The sequence below is a fragment of the Gorilla gorilla genome, chromosome 5 (assembly GCF_029281585.2).
Source record: "Gorilla gorilla gorilla isolate KB3781 chromosome 5, NHGRI_mGorGor1-v2.1_pri, whole genome shotgun sequence".
Taxonomy (NCBI): domain Eukaryota; kingdom Metazoa; phylum Chordata; class Mammalia; order Primates; family Hominidae; genus Gorilla; species Gorilla gorilla.
This window is the reverse complement of record NC_073229.2, coordinates 41,031,572-41,058,463: the sequence shown is the minus strand read 5'-3', so window position 1 is coordinate 41,058,463 and position 26,892 is coordinate 41,031,572. Positions and strand designations below refer to the sequence as shown.

General features: G+C 38.2%; 2 long non-coding RNA genes across 2 annotated transcripts in view; both read right to left on the bottom strand.

The window, feature by feature from the left end:
* LOC134758656 (uncharacterized) overlaps positions 1–12,357 on the bottom strand; it is a 32,431-nt gene extending 20,074 nt beyond the window's left edge. The window contains exons 1-3 of the long non-coding RNA XR_010134092.1: positions 12,252–12,357; positions 8,212–8,321; positions 503–639 (exon numbers count right to left, since the gene is read on the bottom strand). This is a non-coding gene — a long non-coding RNA (uncharacterized lncRNA). The remainder of the gene's footprint in view (positions 1–502; positions 640–8,211; positions 8,322–12,251) is intronic.
* The window catches only part of LOC134758655 (uncharacterized), a 167,130-nt gene that overhangs the window by 46,783 nt on the left and 93,455 nt on the right, over positions 1–26,892 (bottom strand). The window lies entirely within an intron of this gene.

Sequence of the window (26,892 nt, the reverse complement as noted above, 5' to 3'; positions counted from 1 at the left end):
CCCTAAATGCAAATCAAGTCAAATCAAAACATTTACTTTGAGAAAGTGAGAAACATATGCCAGTTCATGGTCTCTATGTATACTTGGTATAGATTCATGCTACCCAAGAACCTCAACATGCATTTTAAACTCAGTGCTCTTTTGGTCAATTATATTCCCAAAAGTTTGTCATAATCAACTGAAGTGAAGCAAAGTGATTTTTCCTCTAGGGAGTCACTAATTAGAATAGAAATATTGGTGATTCAGGCCACTCTTTAAAGTCCAGAGAGTGCTCTGGTTTCGGCATTAGGCACTAATTCAGTTTGTTTGACTGTTAGAGTTGATCCTCCAGGCATAAAAGGATGTTTAGTCATCAAACAAACAGGATTACTGTATCTTGGACTTCTGCCACTGGAAACCATTAGTGGGGTGTGTCATGGGAGAAGGAGATGGAGATACAGATGGGGAAAGTTGGGTTCCTATCCTACAGAGACCCATTTCAATGAAATAAATTTATACTTACTAAAAGACTTTAAATGCCAGTCCCTCTCTTTGTTCCCAGTCCATTCCATATAGTCTTGGATTGTAAAGAATTGAAAGGAGCCTTAGGTTTTAAGCAACTTGCCATCTTGGGCAAAAAAAAAAAAAAAAAAAAAATCTCTAGAAAATAATTATGACAAATGGTTATCACAGACTCAAATGTAAAAATACATCTTATATTCAGTGGAAATTTGCTTTCTGTATATTTTATCTCTTGGAGATATTTTACCCACTGGAGCAATGAAGATCAATAAATCAAATCCCAATTTCTTTTTGACAAACCTGGCAGACAATCTAAAACAATTATATCCTCTAAATTCGCTTTTTCTAAGATTAACAAGCACAGCTTTGTTATTTCCAATTCTTTTCATGAGCCAAATAACGTAACCTCACATATCTGTGGAACAGATTGTATTTGGAAATTCAGTTTCCTGAAGAAGTACTCTGAAGCCTTGTGACTTATGAGGTTATGAAGGAGATTATATTGGGGTTTGAACCATTGCTTATTGGGTTCAAAGTCAACTGCCCTAACACTATTCCACAGTCTCCTCAACACATATGACCACCTCATTAAAGATGACTCCTTCCCCAAACTATATCAGCCAAAAGCAAAATTAAGACTTATCTATGAGTGGGTTTTCTTATAAAAGAAAAGAAGGCTGCCAAAATAGATAATCTGTGAATAATTCAGGCACTGAAATTCCTCATGCAGTTTCATTGCCCCACATGTCACAATCTTCTCTCTGGTCCCTCAGTGTGTTTTCATTTTAATATATCCTTGATGGTGGCTGCACCCTAAAGCCCTGTTCACTTGAAGTGGTAATTATATGGTTTTTCGAAGTTTAAACTAGAATGCATGCAGAGAAATACTGAGTTATAAAGAAATACTGAGTTATAAAGGTGTTGCATGTTGTTGCTAGATATGAATTTGCAGGAATGGTAATGGCAAGAGTGTGTTGTTACATCATCAAATTAAATAGTTAAAACTATTTCCCCCATACATACACGCCCCCCCACCAGCTTTATGGCCAATAATTATAACAATGCACTTAGATGCAAGCATGGTTATTATTAAATAATGCCTTAAATTCAAAGTGGCCTCATCAGCCACCCGAGGCAAAGCATAATTGCCCTGTTTTTGTGAATACCAGAGAGCAGACAATGTTGCTGAATGTTATTACTTAAGCATTTTAATTTTTCACTGGGTAAGGAAATTAAATTCCAGCTCTAAAAAGTGATGTGTCTGGTCAGGGAAGGGGTTGCTGTGTGGAGGAGACCTGGGCGCATAGTTGGAAAGGGTGAGGTTTGCGTTGAGAAGACATGCATTTTTCCTCTCTTGTAACACACAGGGAAGAGAATCTTCTTAGCCTTTGTCTTCTAAGGAAAGCAAAGCTCACTGTTCTCAGTTCACTGAAGACATAACTATAACAAAAAATTTTCTGACAATCTGTCAAGCTTTTAATTTTTTTTTTTTTTTTTTTTTTTTTTTTTTTTTAGACGGAGTCTCACTTTGTTGCCAGGCTGGAGTGTAGTGGTGCGATCTTGGCTCACTGCAACCTCTGCCTCCTGGATTTAAGCGATTCTCCTGCCTCAGTCTCCCGAGTAGCTGGGACTACAGGCACATGCCACCATGCCTGGCTAATTTTTGTATTTTTAGTAGAGATGGAGTTTCACCATGTTGGCCGGGATGGTCTCGATCTCTTGACCACAGGTGATCTGCCCGCCTTGGCCTCCCAGAGTGCTGGGATTACAGGTGTGAGTCACCGCGCCCAGCCTTGTTTTTATTTTGATAGCAGAAACTATCCTTCTTCACTATAAGGCAGAGGCCATGAGGCATTTAGTATTATCACAAGCCACCAAGATAGATTCTCCTTGGCCCATGGTGCATCTTTATACTGCTGTTGCTGATACAAGCAGCCATGCCAGATGTGTGACCTCTGCTAGGCTGATAGAGTATGTATCTATCTACTGGAAGAGACTCAAAACTGCAAGGGAATGAGCTGTGTCTCTTGCAGTCTGGTCCCTCTTGGAGTAGAAACCAATTGCTCTATTAGGGACTAGTAGCAGGTCACACAGAATAAGCATTACATTTCCATGTTCATCTCACACTTTATAAGCATTTCATTATGTTAGAGTTCATCCAACGGCATTGCTGGAGTTCAGTTTCTTTGTTGGTTGTTTTCTGAGTGTTTTGTTTTGGCAAACCTCAGAATCATTTTCATTAAACTTTGCTTTGGTTCACTGTCCTCATGTTGAAGGCCAGATTTGTTAACATGGCTTATGAAGCCCTTTATGATCTAGTTACCAGCATACCTCTGTAATCTCACCTTTCCTTCGTTCTTCATGCCCTCTGTGCACTGTGCAAACTTTCAGTTCTCAGAATGGCCATTACTTTCTCCCTTCAGGGTCTTTGCAGGCTTTACCCCTATGCTCAGAAGACCCTTCTCATTACTTCTTATTACTTCTCCAATCGTAGGACTCACTTGCCTATCTTTTCATAGCTCCACTAGGCTGCAAGCACCATGAGGGTCGGGAGGGTGTCTCTCCTTCACCATTGCTTCCCTAACACCCGGCACTCATTATATATGCCACCAACAACTGTTGAATAAATGGGTCATGGGAAATTATTAGCCATTACTGTCATAATCATTAAACATTAAAATAAAAAGTCAAAAGAAACTTCATATCACATCTATGACCAGGAGATTTTAAAGACTTAATCCAATCTCCCTGCTTGTGGGTCCATGGTGGAAATTCCTTTCAGTTCTCACTTCCAGAAAATATTTCAGAATCGAGAAACTGGTTTGCTTTATTTATTTATTCATGCATTTTTAATTTATTTATTTATATGAACTAACAAAATATGTTTTGTTCTTTTTGCTGGCTGCTGTGAAGCACAGATCGAAATTTGAGGCTGTATTTGGTTCACTGATGTAACTCCTGGGTACATCATATTTTACTTTAATTCTCTTTTTTTTTTGTCTTGGTTCTGAATGTCTGAAAGTTGCTTCATAGGATCCCTCATCTTTATTTTTATTTGGTATATTTTTGCAGAATGAGACAAAACATAAAATTGTTAAATGAATTCATTTTCATTTTCAAAGTTTTCAGAATTTTATGTTATTGGAAATCGGGCTCGAAATACGTTTTTCCCAATTATGCGATGAAAATTTAAAGAATTCCTTTTTGCAAATGGATAAACAAAGGCAGAGACAAGAAGGAATTTTTTTTTAGTTGTACAAAAAGCCACTACTCTTACCTGAATGAAACAAGCAGTTTTTCAACTCAATGCTGGAGTCCCATTTAAAAATATATTTTATGCCTTACACAAGAAACTATTAGACTGAAAATTCAGACTGAGCTATTTGGTCTGAAAATTCAGACTGAGGTACATGTTATTGTCAGAAAAGTTCTAAGTAATGGGTTTGGGTTAACAGCTGCCGTTTTCCTAAAGAGGTGTTAAATGGTTCTAGAAATAATCATTTCTCTAATCCTCCTATTGTATAGCTGATTTTTGCTAATCGATTTGAGCCTGTTGTAGTCAAATATAAGCTCAGAAATACTCCATTTGTAACCATGTTTATTCCGCCTCAAAGAGCTCAGGGAAGATAAACCTTAAAACATGCACTGCTGTGGGGCCATCTCTTGCCACAGTTTATAGCCTGTGGTTTGAATGGATATTATGAGGGTCTGATCGAAAGTGAAGAAAAGGAAAAACATACAGCAAATTATCTTTAAGCTACTTTTTAAAATTTTATTAGTTCAATACCTCCATTTAAAAAGTATGAATTTTAACTGCTCTTTCATTATCTTATTTTGAAGTGCACCACTTGACTAGTGAGGTATCGTGATCATTTCATAGCTAGTAAAATGACCTCACAGTTTTTTCTTAGTAAATAAAAATGCTCATGGAGCTTTTACTGAAAATTTTGAAAAATAAAACAGTTAAGGAAGCCAAAGGTCCTAACTCCGTGGATGTTAAATCTCAACTGATCAAATCTGGTTTTTCCAAAGATTTGAACTAACAATACTGATATTTTCTGTGAAAACTGATTTAAAAAGCAATGCTATGGTTATTTTTTGTTTCTTTTCTGTTCTGTTCTTAGTCTCTACATCTAATTGAATTGTGATATGTAAAAATATAACTGACCACCTAGGACTGTGTTTTGATTGTGAAAGGCATTCAATGTAGCATACTTAATCAAAACATCCTGTGGTAGAGACTGCCATGAATTCCCATGTCTGGTTCTATACTCCTTAACAAGCACAACCAGTGACCCTGACCTTTGAACTAGACGCAGAGACTGGATGCCTTTACATTGGGTCACTTGGAGAGAGGTCAGTCCATTACGCATATGGAAAGGAGAGTGCATTTAATTAATACATGGTGACAAGGGGGGATAACTAGGTAGAGACTGGCCAAGGTAGGGTCTAGCAGGTCTTTATGACTAGTTTTAGCCAAATAAAGGACACCAACAGTGACATATAATTTTGGTCCAAGGCAATGAAGAGCTCACCTGCTGCCTCCAGGGCTGCTTACCATGCTGCAACCAGGCTGAATGGTGCATATTGGACTGGAACCTGGATCCTTGAGTAAATGAAAGGAGAAAAGCCCCTATCCAGTATATCAGATTTGTGTAAACCAAAAAATAAACTTTCAATATGGTAAGTCTCCGAGATTTAATTGTTATCTAAATTAATATATCACCACTAAACCACATTGTGGTCCAGCCTTTTCAGTTTTGTAAACACAAACTCAGTTCTGCCAACTCAATTGTGTTCTAGTTTATTTTCACACCTTCTCTTTGGAAATAATAAAATGAATTAATATTCTACCTGTCTTTCTTGGGTACACGAATATCAATCAATCCAAAAGAACTTCATTGCTAATTTTTTGAAGAATGGTTCAAATGAACTCTAAAGTATCCTTAAATGGTAAGGTTTTATAACGTTTGGGTACAATGTAATTAATTTCCATGAAGATTTGTGATGAGATTTAAAGAGTGTCTTAAAGATAACAAAATAGAAATCTGAGAAACCAACAATTAGTTCAAAGATTGCTTTGGGAAGACTCAATTAAAGAATACAGCAAATATTTTGAATTTTTAAAAAATGGAACTATATGGTGAAACTGCTTCTAAACATTGGTGTTAGTCTAAGGATAAGCATGGTTATTGTCACATTTTTATTGATGTAATTTGAAACAAACAATAAAAAAATAGATTGGGTAAAGGTAATTATGACAATAAATAAAATTTTATCTTTGAATATAAATAAAAATTAGCTAACATTTATTTATTTTGACATGTACAGTTATTTACTGAACTACTTACACCCACTCACAATGCGAGGTGCTGAAAATAGAGTTGAAAAAGATAAGACTCATGCCCTCAAGGATTTCACTGTTACTATGGGGAACAGATTAGAAAAACACATGATAGCAATACAGACTAAAAGAGATGCTATGAGTACATTCAATAAGCTAGGGAACCATGGGGTAGGAGTCTGGGGTAATATGAGCTAGGTAGGGAAGATTTTTATAATATTGGTGTGTATTTTGAGTCTGCAAGAGATATATAAACAAATTGTTCTACATTAGAATTTCTCTTTGAAGTAATGAAAATAACCAAATTAAACAATTTTCTATGAACTAGATAATTACTTCTAATAAAGGAAAGGCTAGGATCATAAGAGAGGGAGAAAATACAAAATTGATGAGCAATACAATAAAATAATGTAGGAATATAGAAGCATTCTTACAAAATCTTTCACTTGACAGTATGTCGGGAAACACAAGGTCATCTTTAACAGGTAACACATAAGAAAAAGATAAATTACATACAGTGGATCTCTTATTAATTACAGACACATGGTTATTTATCTGTAAATAAATACAAAGTCATTTTTTTCATAAGTCCACTTCCCAGAGCCCTGCAAGTCTGAAAAAATAGACTCCTCTTTTTAATGAAATATTTAATTTTAACTATGAAAAGCTAGACTATAATGTCAAATGTTTTCTATATAAAATCGCTATTGAGGAAACCAAGCATGGAAAAGGAAAGGAATTTTTTTAAAATGTCTCTAATAAGAGTTGAATAGGATAAGGGGAAGGAAGAGAGAAAAGTAATGGTAAAATTTAAGTTGATGTTTTAAGGAAAGAGATCATGAAGCCTTGGCCAAAATTGGACAGAAGAGCATTGATTTGATTTTTAGAAGCTCACACATGTTGAAATAGGTGCTTAGCTTATGTAGTAAACACTAATTCTGGCAAGTTTATTTTGTAGGTAACTAAACTGGAATAACGCATATGACGGGGAAGAGTTCCCTGACCCTCTTGTGAGTCTTGCCACAGGGAGGGTATGGAGGGTTGCTGGTAGCTTGTTTTGCTTTATTGCTGAACTCAAGCCCCTTGCAGGAGGGGGAGCATGCAGGTAAGTGGGTACGGGAACCAGAGCTAGTGCCTTTGGGCGCCAGGGGCAGCATCTAGCAGTTGCCCACAACCTCTGGAGCCCCAGAGGGCATGTGTTACAATTAATGCTCTTTTAGCAGTTGCTGTCCACAGAGGGCTAAGTGTTAAACAGTCCCGTGGAGAATCAGGGTGACATATACCCTGCCCTCTTGGAACCTGGATTCTTGTCCAGAGTACAAGAAGAATCAGGTCACATGGACTTGAAGGATGGTGAATGCAGAGGTTTTACTGAGTGATGGAGGTGGCTCTCTGTGGGTTGGGGGGCTGGAAAGGGGATGGAGTGGGAAGATGATCTTCCCCTGGAGCTCAGCTGTCCCCAGCCAAACTCCTCTCTGACTGTCCAGCTCCCTCTTTGACATTCAGACACTTCCATTCTTTCCTTCTCTGCTGTGCCACTCTATTCCTCTGCCAGTGGAGTTTGGGGTTTTTATAGGTACAGGATAGGGGACATGGTAGGCCAGGGTGGTTTTGGAAAAAGCAACCTTTGGGCAGGAAAGCAGCAATGCCTGTTCTCATTCAGGGCCACGGGTCCAGGCTTGAGGGTGGAGCTCTCATCAGGGACTCTGCCCTCCTGTCTCCTCTCCGTATCACATACAATGTGGACTGCATGTAACATTCCTTCCCAATCTCTTTAATTTTATAAGTAACCTCAGGAGGTAGCCTCACCACCGTTAGTCGATGAAGGCAGAATGTCAGAAAAGAAAAAAGAGCAGCTTTATAATGAGGAATGGATATAATTATAGTTATTATTACAGAGAAAATGAGGCAGAACATGTTTAAAAGAATAAAAATATGATCAAAGATCAATTTAAAATACATTCTTGTCTTGCCGTAAATACCACAAAATATACCTCTGAAAAATTTTGATCACATATTTAGATTGGCCCATTTAATATTTTAGAAAGTCCTAATCCATTCCTGCCCTCAAAACACTCAAAATAGAGACCCAAATTTATCTCACGTAATCATCATACACATAGATGTTAACATTTATGTTTCATTTTTCTTTTCTGTAAAATTGGAATAATAAGCCACTTGTCCATTTCACATAGTTAGTAGTTCACTAGGATTTCAATTCTGATGTCTTTCCATGTTGCTGGAAAATTTTCCTTTATTGTATAAGGTTTAACAAAAATTCCTTCCCACTTCTTTAGCCTTTTTCAACCCTTCAGAACAAAATACATTTCAGTTCAATAAAATGTGTTTTCAAAAACTATACTTACAAGCAAAGGTTAGGGTGGTACAAAATCAAGCATGGTTACAGCCTCCCACCTCCAACCTGTTTCCTCAATGGAAAGTATTTTGATATCTTCATCTAATAAATCTGCCTTGCCTATAGGGGATAAATGTGCAAGTCTCCCATGAGTTATTATTATTATTATTTGTAGAAAGAGTCTTGCTCTGTTGCCTATGCTGGAGCGCAGTGGTGCAATCTTGGCTCACTTCAGCCTCTGCCTCCCAGGTTCAACCGACTCTCCCGTCTCCCGAGTAGCTGGGAATACAGGTGCGTGCCACCATGCCCGGCTAATTTTTGTATTTTTAGTAGATATGAAGTTTCACCATGTTGCCCAGGCTGGTCTTGAACTCCTGACCTCAAGTGATCCACCTGCCTCAGCTTTACAAAGTGTTGGGATTATAGGGGTGAGCCACTATACCCCATGAGTTATCTTGTGTACAACAGTCTGGAAAACATTCTAGTTGAGAGGCAGCACTCTTCTCTACCAGAAACATTTAAAGTATCTTTATTAATAAAGCAGAGTAAAAAGATACCAGGGCCAAAGTCCATCAATGTGACCAAACAGGCCTGAATTCATCCTTTTGACTGGCCAGACTCCTTATGTTTGTTTGGCCCTACCGCCATATGACCTGACCCAATTGAACAACATTGGTCTTGCTATCAGAAAAAGTGGGAAAGTGGATCCTGATAAAGTGAAAGAGTCTGTACCTGAGTCAACCACAGAATGAAGTTCTTGAAGTTGTGGTTACTCAGACCTTAGTGACATTGAAGATATTGCCAAAATCTTCTAATTATCCCCAAAGCACTTAGGTCTCTTAGGCTCTATTATCATGTTACACCGTGCCTCCTACAGTCCCCTTTTTTGCACAGTGCTTTTGCTTAGATTTTTATTAGCCATTTGTCACAAGAGTCCTGTAAGATGTACCAGCCGTCATCGCTCTATTGTTACAAGGCAGGGAGGTAAAAGAGACATGGATACATTAAACGATTTGCCCCTGGGCTCCAAGTCTTTGCTAGCCTGTTACGCACAATGTCACTGCAATCAGCTGGGGGTGGAGGTTGCTGAACCTTGTTCCAGCGTGCTTGTAGTCATTTTTCTGGATTACATATCTGTGTTCAGGGCAAATGAGCACGTGTAACATGAACAAGGTTTCGTTAGGCCATTCTTCTACTGCAAGTCAGTTAGAAGGATAGATGCCAAAATCTCCACATCTTTGAGACACGGGACTGGTCTCTGACTTCCCATGGCTGATTTTAAGTCCCTTAAAGTTAGTGGAGAAAAACAAGTGCAGAAGATTCCTGTGAGTCTGGAAAGCATTAGTGGTAAATCTTGAGTATAAAGCTCATATACACCACTTTCCCTTAATGAACATCTAATCCAGCAATACAACACAGTCCCCGTTGTCAGGACTACACATCTGCTATCCACATCCCGGCAGGGGTTCCAGTTTTCTTGGAAGAGGACTCCAAGTCCCTGCAATATCCATTATGCCCTTGAAATCATGCATGGGCATTTGGAGTAAATATAGCCAACATACTTGGCTGAATGCAAACTGATCAGGACTTTTCACTATCCCTGCAATGCTTGAAAATAAATGTAAAAAATAAGTATGCCAAAATATGTATATTGATGCTTCTTCTTTATTTTCAGTAAATATTTAGCACTAATTGCAGTGAAGGTGCTAAGGTAAGTAATGAAAATGTAAAGTGTTTGAGGTAAACAAAGCATTTTAATATAAGAGGAATCCTAATAGGAAAACAGATATATAAAACAGAATCAATAGGAGCCTGGGTAATCCCAGATGGTGTAATTTCCAGTCCAAGGGCAGAAGACCAATGTTCCAACTCAAGTAGGCAGGAAGAAATGAAAACAGGCAAATTCCTCCTTCTGCCACCTATGTTAGATGCTGTTTACCTACACTGGGGAGGCAACCTACTTTATTGGGTCAATTGATTCAAATGTGAATCTCTTCTGGAAACACCCCCCAAGACATACCCAAAAATAATGTTTAATCTGGGCACCCTAAGATGCAGTCAAGTTGACAGATAAAAGTAACCATCACAAACACATAATCTAGAAATATTTCATACACAGGAATACCTCTATAGGCATACACGTAGTTCTTTCTTACACCAGTTCTGCAAAACCCAGGTCAAGAAGACCCATCAATCACCAGGTCCTGGTATTCATGCTTCTGTGTAGTCTCCTCCCACACTGAATTGAGCTGACCTGTGTAACTCACAAGACGTTGCAGGAATGATGGTGTGTGTGCTCAGGCTGAACATAAAAGACTCTGAGACTTCTGCCTTGCCCTCTTGTAGCAGTCTCCAGGAAAAGCTGCCTGCTGGATAACATGAAGACGCTCCAGCAGCCTCATGGGGGTGGAGGGAAAAGAGGCCTCATGGTGAGGAACTGAGGCCTCCTACTAAAAGCCAGCACTAACTTGTCAGGCATGAAAGTGAGCCACCTGGAAGCGCATCTTCAGCCCCTGTGGACCCTTTAGATGACTGCAGGCCCTGCTGACATCTTGACTGAAACCTCATGAGACAGCTAGAACCAGAATCGCCCAGGTAAGCTCCTCCTGGATTTCTGACCCATACAGACTGTATGAGACAGTTTCAATAAATATATTAGGCCTCTATGTCACTGAGTAATTTATTATGCAATGATTAATAGATAATGAATACAACTTCTATATTATAAATCAACATTATCCACATTGTACTTAAGTCAAGAATAAGGCATAATCTTTGAATTGCTGTCATGATTTGTGGTAAACTTAGTGAAGGGACACCTTGTCTAAATCCCCTCATCACCAGAAATTCAAACTGATCAGATGGCTGGTCAGAAAGGTACAGTCTGCAGCCATACAGGGAGAAGCTTTCTGTCTGTTTGAACATTTAAGTCTACCTTAATTGTGCTCTAACCTATTCAAAAAGTTTGGAGTACTGGTGTGATTTTTAAAAAATATTTGTTACTAATAGCTATGTTAGAATTTATAAAAGTACTAACTTAGAGATGATTTAATGTTATTCCTATAACATAATTCATATTCATTATGAATAGGAGGAAAAAAGGAGAATTTACTGCAAGTGCTCAGGGAAAAGATGAGCATTCCAAGGTGTCCTCATGAGGAGTGTGCTATCCTAGTGAATACCATACATCCTGTGTGTCTCCATGCAAAAACAATCTGAAGCTAATCCACTCATAAAAATAGCAGATGAGTTATACCATTGAGTTAGTATTTTGTAAGGAGTCTCTGACAACTTCATAAAGGAGGTGAGGTTTTCTCATGCGTTTACAAGAGACAAGTTTGATTGCAAAACAGGCAGAAAGGTGGCCTTGAAATCTCAGATAATCTATGCAATGCTCAGAGGTGGAACAGGGCGACCAGGTAGAATGTGGGTGAGTTGGTTAAGAGGGTGAGATGAGGATGTATACATGTAAGTAAAATAAAATGAGTCATTCAAGGCATGGTGGAATTAAGTGGAACTAAAAAACTTAGGCTGGAGAAGGAAAGTGGAGACAGACGTGTGATCACATCATGTCTAATTGTATTTAAGTGCAGAGAGAAGAACACCAAAGGTGCGGGTTTAGGGCCCAGAAAGCCACTGGCCCCTTAATATCCAGAAAAGGACAAAAACTCATGGGAGTCAAGCTCTGTTTGCCTGGAAGAAGAAAGATAAAGACACTGACAAGCCTCCCTCCCCCACCAGTCAAAACTACTATTCTACCTGTTTCCTGATTCTGACCCATGTATATTCACTTGTTTCATCATTATCTCATTCAAAAATATATTCATTCCATTAATAATGATTTACTGAGTGTGTATTATGTAGCCAGTGCTTGCATGGAACTCAGGCTACAGCTGGAAATGAAACAGATCTGGTCTTACACCCTCTGTACATCTTCCTCCTGTTACCACTCTATCCTGTCTTCAACCTCAACTTCACTACTAATTTCATACTTAATAACTTAACAGCTCTCAATAAAAATGTAAAAACATAGACAAAATTATTCCTTACTCAATATTTCTGGCAATGGCTACTGCTGTTCTCTTCTCTCTCTCAATTATCTGAAAAGAGGAATAATACAATCACCTCCTCTTAATCCCTCAATCCTTAGCACTCTGATTCTATTCCCACCTCTGCAGGGAAACTACAGTGGACTTCTTTATGAGGTCATTTATGAATTCCTTCTGAGTGCTCTATGACATTTAAAGCAGTTTTCCACAACTGCTTCCATTGTCACCTGGGACCTCATTATCTCTTGTTTTTCCTAATTCCTCAGTGCTTCTTTTTTGGCATCAAATGACATTATCCACCCAATGTTTTGCCTACGGTTTCACTCTATGCCCTATTTCATGTCCATTGCATGTAAGTAAACTCCTCTGAAGACACCTTTTCAACTACAATTCTGAATAATTCATCTTTTCAGTAAATTTTTCCTGAGTGCTCCCTGTGGTTCAGGCACAGTTCTAGATGGTGGAAATAAAGCAAAGTTCTCACCCTCGTGAAGTTTATTTCTAGTCAGGGAAGACATGAAATAAAGAATGTGTCAAGAGATCATACATGCTATGATAAAGCACTGCACAATCTCAACCTCTCAAATTTTTCTTCTCTCTCTTATGCCAAAATCTTGTCTTTCTCACTACCCTAAACATTTCTCTGAATATGTGAACTCAACATATTCCAAACTGAGTTCATCATGAATTCCCCTCCACCCGGCCGCTTAGGTCTCTGTCAGTTGTCATTCTCAGCGACTTGAACCATGATGTACCCAGTGGCTTCAACTTTGATACATTTTCTGTATTGCCAGTGGTATCATTTTTTCTAAAATGTAATAGTTGTGTCTTTGCCTTACCCAAATTCTCCTAGCAGCTCTCCATCCAGGGTCAAGCCCAAACTCTTTAGGATACCAGAGAAAGCCTTCCTGCCTCTTGTCCCTTCTGTGTCCTTCGGGATACACTTCCTTGCTTTCATCTCTTGGCTCAAGCTCTTTCTTTTGCTAACCATGGCCCCTCTCACTCAACCACACCTCCATTTAGCTAACTCCAACTCAGGCATTTTTCAAGGTGACAAAGTAACATCTTCTTGGAAATATATAGCATTCTTTGCCTTTCTACTTGAGATTCGCATCTCCAATCAATGTATCTTTTTTTTTTTTTTTTTTTTTGAGATGGAGTCTCACTCTGTCACCAGGCTGGAATGCAGTGGCACCATCTTAGCTCACTGCAACCTCTCCCTCCTGGGTTCAAGTGATTCTACCGCCTCAGCCTCCTGAGTAGCTGGGACTACAGGCACACACCACCATGCCCAGCTAATTTTTGTATTTTTAGTAGAGACGCGGTTTCACCATGTTGGCCAGGATGGTCTCGATTTCTTGACCTCGTGATCCACTCACCTCGGCCTCCCAAAGTGCTGGGATTACAGGCATGAGCCACGGTGCCCAGCCCCCAGTGTCTCTTTATGTTCCCTTAACACTCAGAAACTTATCTTGTCATTGATTGTAACCACAATATATGATAAGTTATTCTATTTCTTGTCTGTCTCCCACATTCATCTGTGACTTCCCTGGAGGGAAAGAGAGTTTCCTGAATCTTTTCCCCCAAGGTATAGTGCAATGCTACCCACAGAGGAAGTTTAATACTTTGCAATTACGAATGAGCTTAGTATATTACTAACTCACAAGGTTGGCAAGCAACTTGATACATTGTACCAATATTATGCTGACTAACATTTCCACATGCTTACAGGTATTGCGCTGTTGGAATATAGTAGCTCCCCCAGTCACAATTTCACCTTCTGCAGTTTCAGTTACCCATAGTCAATGGCAGTCCAAAAATATTAAATGAAAAATTCCAGCAATAAACAATTTGTAAGTTTTGAATTACCCACCATTCTGTGTAGCATGATGAAACCTGGTGCCCTCCTGCTCCACTCTGCCTGGGACGGGAATCATCCCTTTGTCCAATAAATGCAAGCTGTAGATGCTCTCCACACAAGTCACTCAGTAGCCATCTGTGATCAGAGTGACTGATGTGGTATCACAGTGCTTGTTTTCAAGTAACTCTTGTGTCACTTGATAATGGGCCCAAAGTGCAAATATTTAATAAGGAAAGAAAAAAAAAATCCTAATGCTGAGGTTGCTGAGATCTAGTTAGAAGGAATCTTCTATACGTGAAATTGCGAAGGAAGAAAAAGAAATTCAGGCTAATTTTACTGTCACACCTCAAACTACAAAAGTTACGGCCACAGTGCATGATAAGTGCTTAGTTAAGATGGAAGGGCATTAAATTTGTGGGTGGAAGACAAGAATAGAAATGTTCCAACTGATGGTGGTTTCGGGCATTCACTGGGGAGGGTAGGGGCTTGGAACTTATGCCCTTTGAAGAAGTGCAGACTACCATCATTTCATACATCCGTATTCATACACAGCCATGTGCTCTTCTGCAATTTTAAACTTGAAGTGGTAACTTAGGAAAGTATCCTGTTCAAGTCAGTTGCTGGGCAAGGTCGTTTTGTTTATTCTCAATTCTCCTTAAGAGTAGAGCAGTGTAGTTTCCATATGCAGCCAACTGTTTTAATCCAAGAGAGTCTCATTAGAATACTGTGAATCATTCCTCAGCAGCCATACCTGACCCTCTCATGCTGTGGCATGAGCCTCTCCCATCGTGTCTGCCCAAATAAAAACAAAGAAACTGTTGTTCATGTTTTCTCTCTGAAACCATCTGTCATCTTCCTCACCTTAATTTATGCCCCTTGTATTTATAGGAAAAGGGAAGAGAAGAAAAGAGGTAATTTGCAGAATATTGTTTAAGAGAAAGTAATCTTTAAACTCTTCACTATTTACCTTGCCTCCAACATCCTTTGTATATTCAGTTCCATCCAGGAGCACATTATTTGACTGTGGCGTGACTCCTCCTTTGTCATTACCAGCAGTTAAGCTGGGCATAGTGTGTCAAAGGCTTAACTCATAGCCAATGGTCCCGGTGTCTGGTGGAGACAGAGGGACCCCAGGCACTGTCAGCTATGGCTGAAAAGTAGATCCTGAGCTGACTTTATATTGCAGGGCATAAAAAAGAGAGAAACTGTGGCCCTTGGCAAGGTCGAGTTTTGTGGAGATTATTTCCCCCCCACAGCAAGACTACAAAAAAAACAAGCAGTGTTCTTTGGAGACTCTTGAATGCTCACTCAAAGGCATACTGCTGCGCAGCTATTTTGTAAAAGTGGAGAAATGGGAAATGATCATGTTCCGAGGTAGCTGGAGGCTGTCTGGGCTCACAACCAGGCTGCACTTCCTTGGGAAGAATAATTACCCTGCCATATGTGGCACTCTGGAGAAGAATGAGACAAGAAGTGGCTATGAACTAAGTCGTAAGAAAGTAAATTAGGCCAAGTACTAATGCAAAAACTCACTACCACTTACTAATTATTCATTCATCAAATATTTTTTGAGCACCTACTTTATGCCAAGCACTCTTATAGGTGTGGGGGATAAGTGAGTGAACAAAGCTGACAAGAACAACAACAAAAAATATATTTTTATGATGCAACATTTTAGTGAGGGAAAAAATAAATAAAAAACATACCGAATCAATGATATAGTATATTAGAGAGGGTCAGGTGTTATAGAAAAAAACAGAACAGGATGGAGGGAATCAGGCGGGCTAAGAGAAGGATTGTCATTTTAAATGGAGCCACACTGAGAAGGTGGCGACTGAGCCAAGAGTTGAAGGAGGAGAGGTAGCGAACTATGTGGCTTTTGGAGGAAGGTTATTCCCTGCAGGGGAACAGTGCAAAGGTTCTGAGACAGGAACGTGGCTATAAGGTTTGTGAAGAATCAAGGAGAACAGGCCATCGGAGCAGCCTGAGCCAAGAGAGGGTTATAGGAAATGAAGATGAGGAGGTAACAGGCCAGCAACGAGGACAGATAGTGCTGGGTCTTCTGGGCCACTGTCTGGACTTTCACTTTCACTCTCAAAGTATTGAGGGGACATCCCTTAAAGAATTTTGAGCAGAGGAGTGGCATAAGATGACTTCAGTGTTTATAAGAGCTATGTTTGGCTGCATTGAGAATGGTCTGTGGGAAGATTGTGTTAAGTCCTGGTCACTAAGGCACTGAGAAATACAAGTTATCTTGTTAAATCATTTTAGCAAAATAGGTATTATTATCTATTTTGTAGATGAGGAAACAGAAAGGGGCAATCTCCTGAACAACATTACATAAATAGAAAATGATAGGTCTAAGATTTAAACCATGAAGTAAGCAATAACATATATTCTCCAAGCCCTATAGCAGTGTCAATTCTGGTTTAATTGCAGTGAGGCTCAGGGTTACCAATGGAGTGTTGTGTGTTTGTCAGGAAACAGTCTATAGACTTTTGGAGTTACCACATGAACTAATTTCCGGGCCATATATGACTGATATAATTAAAAACTTTCACTAAAATTGTGGATGCTTTTAATACTTAATCAACTAGTTTTCTACATAAAGAAGAAAGAGTTCCCTGTCTCTCCTCATAGATGTATCTGCAGATTGCTTTGTTCTCCTGCGCAAGGATTCCCACATCATTGAAGAGGTAGAACACTTGTTAGGTTACTAGCACAGGCTGAGTTGACATCTTAATAATTTCCTAATAACCCCACACTGTTTCTGAAAGATACAGTATTTTTCAGAAGCAAATATCAGAAAAAGTGATCAAACTAAATAAAAGCAGGGACCACAGGCATAATCAGTGGTTTTTAGTGAAGGCTACCTGTTAAAGTAAATCCTCATGATTCCTGTATCAGTTTGTTTTTAACAAATAATATCCCTCCTTTTAGCTAAGAAATATGCAGAAAGGCTTGTAGGGAAAGATCAAAAAAGGTAAAAAAAAAAAATACAAAAACTGAAATCTGCAAGGTTTGGTACCTGCTCTAGAATCAAAATATTGAAAAGAATTAATAGACTATGAGGACTTCACACTCATCAAAGCAGGTGAGCCATCACTTTAAGATGCAGATCAAAAAGCAAAGATATAAAAATATTTTCTGCAAATGTATTTGATTATAAATGTTACAATTACTTGAGGAGGTAATTTAGAGGATATTGTTAATTTGCTAACTTATTTGATTATTTAATTGCAGACATTAGTTTTCAAACCATTTAAATTCCAGACTTCCTGAATATAATCAGATGTGATTGGACATGACTTTCTTGAGCTAGACCTGCCAAGAATATTGCTCTTGTTATTTTCCTAGTGGCGGATGACCAAAATATAGGCTTCTGCTATTTTCTTCAGGTAAAATTTAGTCAGGTTTCAAAGATCATCATAGAATTCAAAAGAACTGAATTTCAGAAATTTTAAAACTCCACTCGAGGGAAGAAAATCCCAAAGTCTATTTAAACCATATAAGGCTCACAATTATATCCACGCACTGCCACATGAAACTGTTTTGCTTATGTGATGTGAAGCATAAGAAAATAATTAGTAGCATTCAAAGATTTGGCCTCACATGGAGAAGAACATCTGGATAATCAATTTATTAACTAAAAGAATCTGAATGTTTGGGTGTAAAGAATTGTTCCTGTTCTTTGGTTAGAAAAGTGGACTTGAAGTCATTAGAGAGAAGTTCCTTAGGAGAAGGAATCTCATTAAAGTTTCAGTGTGACCTATTTTAAGCTTGACTGGAAAATACATAATAGTTCTGATAGAAACCAGCAATACAGCAAATCAACATCCCAGTAAAGTGCCCGCTTCTACATAGATGCCATAAAGATTCCTAGGAAAGTTGACACTTTTCAATATATAGCATGTGAATGGAAACACAGTTGTATGTGAGATTGGTTAAATAAGTTTCATTACTTTACAGTCACACTGTACTTGGGTTTGTGCATTCTACTAAATTATTCTTACCAAATTATTTTATAACATTAAAAAAACTGTCTCTGGTTCTGATGCTGTCATAATATTCAGGGAACTTTTCTGTTATTTTATTTTTATTGCCCTCTGCAGATGGCTTTCAGAAGTTCATCTACACCAATTTATTGTATATATATATTGTCTTTGTTTCTTATTGATTCAAAGCTACATTCAGTTGCTTTTAGGTATGCTTCTATATGAAGTAATGTGACCCATCTTTCAAAACAGTTTTACAAAGACTAATGCTGTTGGACTCCTGAATTCTGATATTTTTTCAACTGCAGAAACATTAGCTAGCTATTGAAATTATGGCAGGTATTTCTTTGATTGATTGACCCACATCAAATTCCAGTGAGAAGCCATAATGAGTGAGTGGCTTGACTTTCTATCACTGAGGTATCTGATTCATTTTATTAGTCAGAAATACATTTTAACCTTATAGAAAGATTTTTTTTTCATTAGACACACATACATACATAAATACCCCTAGCCTAGGCACACCCCATATGTAAGAAAGTTAACACTAGAAGAAAAAGCACGTGTATGTGTGTGTGTGCTTATTTTATCTATCTGTCTATCCATATGTAGATACTATATCATCAGATCTAGATCTAGATATACAGCTAACTAGATATGGAAATCACTTATGTCTGAGAAAAAGATAGGGACTTACAGTAATATGGGCAATGCATTTCTGTTCCCTTAAGTGAGTGTCTTCATCTCATTTTACCTGTTGGATCCAGGCTCCAGGTTACTAACATAAATCTGTCAGTCTCAAAGGCTATGGTGTAAGGTTTCCTTCAGAGGAAAACACATAGTAAAGCATACATCATCTTATTGCTATGGATTAGTTTAAAATGAATTAATCATTTTTGTCAATAATTTTCTTTCGTCTCTCTGTTCTCACCTCACGGCAATGTCCCTGAGGCCGTCATCTCCCCAAAAGGCATGGGGTGGAAAAAGAGGTAAAATCCTATGATAACTATTTTACTATTTAGGTCTAGCAGCTCTTCTAAAGAACACAGTAGAAAATGAAACACAGAATCTTCATTAATTTCATTATGATTGGTTTAGATTGTGCAAGCAGTTCTCAAACTTTCATTTCTTTTATGCCCTGTTTTTGAACAGGCTTACAAAACAAAGATCATTGGCAATGATATGGTTTGGCTGTGTCCTCACCCAAATCTCATCTTTAATTGTAGTTCCTGTAACCCCCACATGTTGTAGGAGAGACCAGGTGGAGATAATTGAATCATGGGGCGGTTTCCCCCATTCTGTTCTTGTGATAGTGAGTTCTCATGAGAGCTGATGGTTTCATAAGGGGCTTCCCCTTTTGCTGGGCACTCATTCTTCTTCTTCCTGCTGCCATTGTGAAGAAGGACATATTTGCTTCCCTTCCACCATGATAGTAAGTTTCCTGAGGCCTCCCCAGCCCTGCAGAACTGTGAGTCACTTAAACTTCTTTCCTTTATAAATTACCCACTTTCCTTTATAAATTACCCAGTCTCATGTATGACCTTATGCAGCAGGAGAACAGACTAATACAGGCGGCCAGTTAACCTTTTTTTAGCATATTGCCTCTAGTTATCCATAGTGTTCAATTATAGGAGTTCAACTTATATTATTATGTCCTGGTAATGCCCTTTTAACACTGCACTTATTAAACTATCTGGTTTTCTTTCACAATCCCAATATAAAAATTACTATTCCTTAACTTTGATAATTCAGAAAATTGGCTATAAATGTGTTAGGGGATAAGAGACAGGCATGAAGAATAAAGATTATAAATACCAGTTGTCATCTTCATTCCAAGATCAAAGTACTCATCCAGTTACAAAAGTTTCCATAGTAGAGTATTTCCTGAATCTTGAAAATATCTGCCTTTGTCTTTTTATATTCTCTAGATGTACAGTTTATTAGTCTCAACTCTTCCTTTGATAACTCTATAGATACTGTTCCAACATTTGTAGACACTTTTATTTGCTTGGCTGCTTGTAGTATTTTTTTTATATCCATGTAATTTCAAACATGCATCGGATTATTTGGAGTGAGAATTTCCAGTGTGTATAATCCCTGACTTTCTGACATAAAGAAGCTTCTTATAAAGAGTCTCATGGGATATAAAGAGGCTTTTTTACCTCTTTACAGATGCTTTTCTGAAGAACCATGTAGCTAGGCCTTGTGACTTACATTGGGTAGGTTACTTTCTATCTAACTTTGTTTTTGCCATCGCCAATGTTTATTAGTCTGCACTTTATGTTATAGATTCTCTTGTCTTTAGTGTATTTTCATAAGCATTCCAGTGGGATATTGGGAGAGGTCATATTAGTGGGTTAGAGAAGGGTGTAATGTTTTAAAGCTGAAGCCTATCAGTAATGAATATGAGTGACCTGTAAAGAGAAGGACTACCAGGATTAAACAAATAAAAATTGTTGTGTTTTCTTTTTTAAAAAAATTATAAATACCAAATAGCCCAGGGCGTATTAAAATAGCAATAATAAAAATCATACTATTCCATAACCAAATCAAGTTTTGATGGAAAGAAACACATAACTGATTGCCTTCTCATTAGAACAACAGAAAATCAGTTGTCCTATTGGGCTCTAATTGAGAAGCCAGATGGAGGCTGGCAGAGTGGCATTCCTGGGACACACAGAACCACAGGAGGCAGTGAGCAATAGGTTCATATTTCTATTTGCATATAGCCAGAACTGCATTTGACAGCAAGAACAGATTTCCCAAACCAAGCATCTCTCATCAAACATATATTCCTCTGGTAGACAGCAGGCAGCAGCTTCTCTTTTAACAGGCATTTTCTACTTTTTATGCACACTCCTAATGATTTTAATGTAGAGAGAAGAGGTAGGTACAAATATATGAATGATTTGAAGAAACGATAGGTAATGAATTATTTCTCTGCTATTTCTGATTTGAACAAACATGCTGCTAGAATGAATAAGGATGTTTAGCAATATCACAGGATATACGGTCCATACATAAAAGTCAATTGTACTTCTGTATACTAACGATGAAAAATTGGAAATTGAAAAAACAGCTGTGATAGCATATTTGTGATAATTTAAGGATGACTTTAATAGAATGTGTGCAATACATTTACCTTAAGATTACAAAATATTGCTGAGAGAAATTAAAGAAGACCTAAACCAATAAAGACATACACTGTGTTTGTGGACTGGGAGTCTATATATCATTAGGATGTGTATTCTCCCCACAGTGAAATATACACCAAAAACATTTCAATCAACATTGATACATTATTTTTGTAACAATAGGCAATTTGATTCTTAAATTTGCATGACAATACAAAAGCAATAGAGAACCAAGATGATTTTTAATGAGAATGGCAAAACAGACTACTTACACTACCTGATTTCAAAACATGATAAAGTTACTGTAATGAAGATGATATGGTATTGACAAAAGAATAGACATGTAGGTAAATGAAATAGAATAGTGAGTTCAAAAATAGACATATACAGTATAGTCATTTGATTTTTGACAATGTTGCCCAAGTAAATTAATGGGGAAAGAGTAGCTTTTCAATAAATGGTGCTGAAACAATAGAATATTTGTACTTAATTATACCATATACAAAAATTAAATTAAAATGAAGCATAGGACTAAACATTACATTTAAAACTATGAAACGTCTAGAATATACGGAAGAAAAAATTCTGGCATTTGCTTAAGCCAAAATATTTTTATGACACCAAGCATATGAGAGAAAAACTGATTTTGTATATGGTATCGGATGGGGTGGAGTTTCACTGTTTCCATATTTCCAGCATATTAAAAAAAGATGAATATCAAAATTATCATTATAATTTAATATTTTTTCCAGAATTTTTGTTTCATGAAGATTGTGGAGTACAATCCATCTCCAAATAACCTATCTGAAGCCCCTATTTGAGATTTCATTATTAATGTTGAGGTCTAGTTGTCTATATCTTCATCTTATGATTTTAAACTTTTCAATATGTCATAACTTTTTTCTCAAGTAGATATAAACCTTGAGAATCATCCTTGCTATATGCTTGTTGACATGATTTATTAGCTGAAGGGATATATTAGTGGGCCAGCTGGCATTTGTTCATATTTTTATTACATCTCTCAGAAAAGAAAGAGGGAAAGACAGCAAGGGAGAGATATGGGTCTTAGCAAAGATAAGAAGTATAAGAGAAAACAAGAGCACTGTGTTTTCCTCTTTTTCTCACAGTGGTGTTCTGGCACAGCACTCAGCCTCTATTGGAACCACCTGGCTCCCTTCACTTCCGCAACCAAGAATTACAAAATACACCTGAAAGGACACTGAAACTCTTCAAGATGGTGATAGTGATGGTGGTCTCTTTGTTCCTATGCATATCAGTCTCTTGTGTTTCCCTCTTCTGATGCCTTTACCATTATCTTCAAATGTTAGTTGCTTATACAAAGAGAGGTTGTCAGGGATCTTAAGACCGACAAAATTTATTTGTGTTAGCAACTGATTGTTAACTTGGTTGTCCTACTGACAGTGAGAAGAACACAAGATTAGAAATAAAGATCTAATGTTTACTTAACTCCAATTCCATGATAAGCCCTTTTTAACTTTTCTCTTGCTTAGTTCTCAAAAATTTCATAGAATGCTAATGACTTTGGTATTATTTCCACTTTAAAGATAAGGAAATTGAGACTCATTGAGGAAAAAGGCACTTGACGAAGCCTAAAGAGAAAGTAGACAGCAGTGTTTTAATTCAAACTGAGATCTGTCTGAAGTCAGAATCTGTGCTCTTTTTGCTACTTTATCCTACATGCAGGAGGATCAGTAACCTAGATCCACTTTTGTGGCCCTGTCAATGAATAGTGGCAAAGATGGTGCATTCGTCATCTATTGCTGTGTAACAAATTATCCCAATAATTACAGCTTAACATAGAAGTAAACATTTATTTTACATAATTTCTGTGGATCAGAAATTAGGGAGTAGCTTTGTTAAAAATGCATCCATAAAATTTTATTTTATTTTATTTTTTTGAGACGGATTCTCGCTCTGTCACCCAGGCTGGAGTGCAGTGGCGCAATCTCGGCTCATGCAAGCTCTGCCTCCTGGGTTCACGCCATCCTTCTGCCTCAGCCTCCCAAGTAGCTGGGACTACAGGCACCTGCTACCATAGCCAGCTAATTTTTTTTTTTTTTCTGTATTTTTAGTAGAGACAAGGTTTCACTGTGTTAGCCAGGATGGTCGAATTTTAATTTTTTGAGTGATGGCATAGGGAGGTTTATTCATTGAAGGAAGAACGTATTACTTGCATTTCCCCAGAGCAGGTGGTTAGGCCACTCTGCACAGGGTCATGTGGGGATGCGCCAGAGTTGGTCAGGAGGCAGAGGAAAGAAGGGAGGAGAAACTATGGCCCAGAGTCTTTATTGTGTTTTCTGTGAAAGAGGCACAGCGGGTCAGGGATAACGTTTAGCACTGACTGATTAGAATAATGGGAGTTTCTGTGCTGTAGGGTTGGTCTCTAGTTGTGTGATACCTTCCTGGCCTTGGGTTGATTTAGGGCAGGAAAATATTGGCTTGGTGTGTGAGTCAAATAAAGCAGGTGGTTGGAGGTATTGACTTGAGATTGAGATTGGCTGGTTCACATAGGAAATATGCATTTTTGATCATCAGTGAGTTGTTTATTATCTCTGAATTTGCTAGCCATAGGAGGAGGAGTTTATCCTGCCAGCTAGGCCTCTAAAGATGTTAAAACATTATAAAATATATTTTTAACCAAACAGGATGTATACAGCAGCCTAGTTGTGCCGTTCTGACTTAGAGTCTCTCATGAGATTCCAGTTAAGATGTCAGCCAGGATTGCAGTCCTTGAGGATTTGATGGGGGTTGGAAGATCCACTTCCAAGGTGGTTCATTCATATGATGGTGGTTATTGGCAGAAGGCCTGAGTGCCTTTCAGTATTAGTTTTGCATTGCTCTATAACAAAGTACTACAAATGTAATGACCCAAATGAACACACGTTTGTTATCTTACAGTTTCCATGGGTCAGGAGTCAGGGCATAGGTTAGATGGAGGCCTCTGCTCAGAGTTTCTTCTGAAGCCGAAATCAAGACATTGGCTGGGCTGTGTTCTCACCAGGCTCAGGGTCCCTCTCCAAGCTCACTCAGGTTGTTTGTCAAATACAGTTTCTTATGGTTGTAGGGATGAGGTCCCTGTTTCCTTGCTGATTGTTGGCCAGGCATCTCTTCCAGCTCCTGGAGGCTGTCCTCAGGTCCTAGCACGTGGCCTTCTCGCAGCACGGCAACTTACTTCTTCAAAGGCTGCAGGAGAATCTCCTTCCAGTCTGCTATGACAGTGTTACATCACCTAATATAACCAAGGGGTAACTGTCCCTTTACCCTTTCCATATATGGTTATTTGTTCATGCATGTCTGATGGTATTCATATGTTCTGCCCACACTCATGGGGCAGGGCATGCACATCAGGGGGTAGGAAGCTTGGGGCCCTGTTAGAATTGGCCACATGTAGCCACTACATAGGAAGGTTATGTTTCAGAAATATGAGTGTCTTATAATAAAGATGTTTTCTTCATGAGGCAATGTTCCTAAAATATATGCTGGGTAATCTATGATCCACTAGTGAGTCTGAAGCTTGGGGCCCTGTTAGAATTCTCTGTTGACATGGACATGGCAGCTGGCTACTCCCAGACCAAGCTATCCAAGAGACAGCAAAGAGCCGTGCTATTTATGACCTAGTCTCACAAGCCCTGTACCACTACTTCTGCCACATTCTATTCTTTGAAAATATTAATAAGTTGCTAAATCTGCTCTACCCTCAAGGACAGGGAAATTGGGCTCCACCGTTTGAGTGGAGCTTATAAAAACTTGTGGACTTACGTTAGAACTACCATAGATGACATTTAAATACTTTAGCTCTCTGTCTAATCAGCTACAGAATGAAAAGCTTCAGCCAGTTGGTTATTAAAAGGTTCTTGGAGTATAATATGTGCATGTTTATGTATTTGTCTCTTCAGTAACTTCACTTGTGCCTCCAGAAGGAATATCATTGGTGAGGGTGTGACCCTTTCTAAGGAAAATATAATTTATGTTGAAATTAATTGGTCTTGATTTTATATTATTGCCTTTTTCCATCAAAGTGAACAATTTTTCTCATTTCTATAATTGAAATAATAGATAAGAACTTACATGAATGATTTTAATGTGTGTGTGTGTGTGTGTGTGTGTGTGTTGGGGGGATTATCACAACATGTTTTGCTACATTTCAAACTATGAAATTGTTTTTATTGCTTCCTTTTTTGCAGAAGGATTTTTTTTAATAAGTAACTTTTTCTTCTGAAATAACGAGTGGAGTTAACTTTGTCTATTTTGTGAAAGGAAAGGGGAAAAGTGAAAAAAAGTTAACTTTAGTCATCCTGACCACTCTTGACATTCAGGGAAATATACAAATCCACATCGAGTTTTCCCATCAAGGAATTGCTGTGGTTTATGGCATATATCTCAGACCCATTACTTCATGGATTTAGTGGGTCATGGATTACCTAGCATACATTTTAGGAACATTGCCTCATGAAGAAAATATCTTTATTATAAGGCACTCATATTTCTGAAACATAACCTTCCTATATAGTGACTACATGTGGCTGCACTGCCTAGGAATATATATTAATAAAAAGCCTCTGTCATTAAGATACCTGATCTTAGACAAAACAGTTTCTTCTGGAGGGCCAAGTGAGCTAACACTATTTCTCGCTGACATTTTGTGAATTAAATACTGCTATGCAATTCAAGAGAATATTTGCCAGAGGAAATTCCATTAAAGAAAGCTACAGCCACGTTTTCTTCTTTTCAGAGTTTCCAAATCAGCAACAGTCCAAAATTAATCTCAGAAACTGGTCTTCTCAAGTGGTCAACTAGCTGTCACTTGATTTTAGCACTGTTTATTCAATACGTTTAAATAATTGGCTGGGCATGGTGGCTCACGCCTATAATCCCAGCACTTTGGGAGGCAGAGGTGGAAGGATTGCTTGAGCCCAAGAGTTCAAGACCACCATGGGCAACATAATGAGATCCTGTCTCTTTAGAAATACAAATAAAAATAAATATATAAATGATCAAAGAAGATACTGAAAACCATTTTTTAAGGCCCTTAAAACCCAACCCAAATTAAAGAGTGGAAATCCAGGCACTTCTTCAGGGTGCCATTATTCTAGGGCTACTAAAAAGTCATATGGCAGCACACAAAAGAGACGCAGTGGAATGAAGAAGAAGGTTGGATGAAATAGTCTAAAAATTTAACATAGGTATGGAAGAGTTATGATCCAGAAATGTCTAATTTCTTATGTGTATATATTTTTTGAACTTTTAGGTTCAGTGGTACATGTGCAGGTTTCTTACATGGGTAAATTGTGTGTTGTGGGGGTTTGGTGTACAGATTATTTTGTCACCCAGGTAATAAGGATAGTACCTGATAGGTAGTTTTTCAATCCTTAACCCCTTGTCACCCTTCACCCTCAAGTAGGTGCCAGTGGCTATTGTTCCCTTCTTGGTGTCCATGTGTATTCAGTGTTTAGCTCCCACTTATAAGTGATAATATGTGGTATCTGGTTTTCTGTTCCTGTGTTAGTTTGCTTAGGATAATGGCCTTCAGGCCCATCCATGTTGCTGCAAAGGACATGATCTCATTCTTTTCATGGCTGTATACTATTCCATGGTATATATGCCCCACATTTTCTTTATCTGGTCTACTGT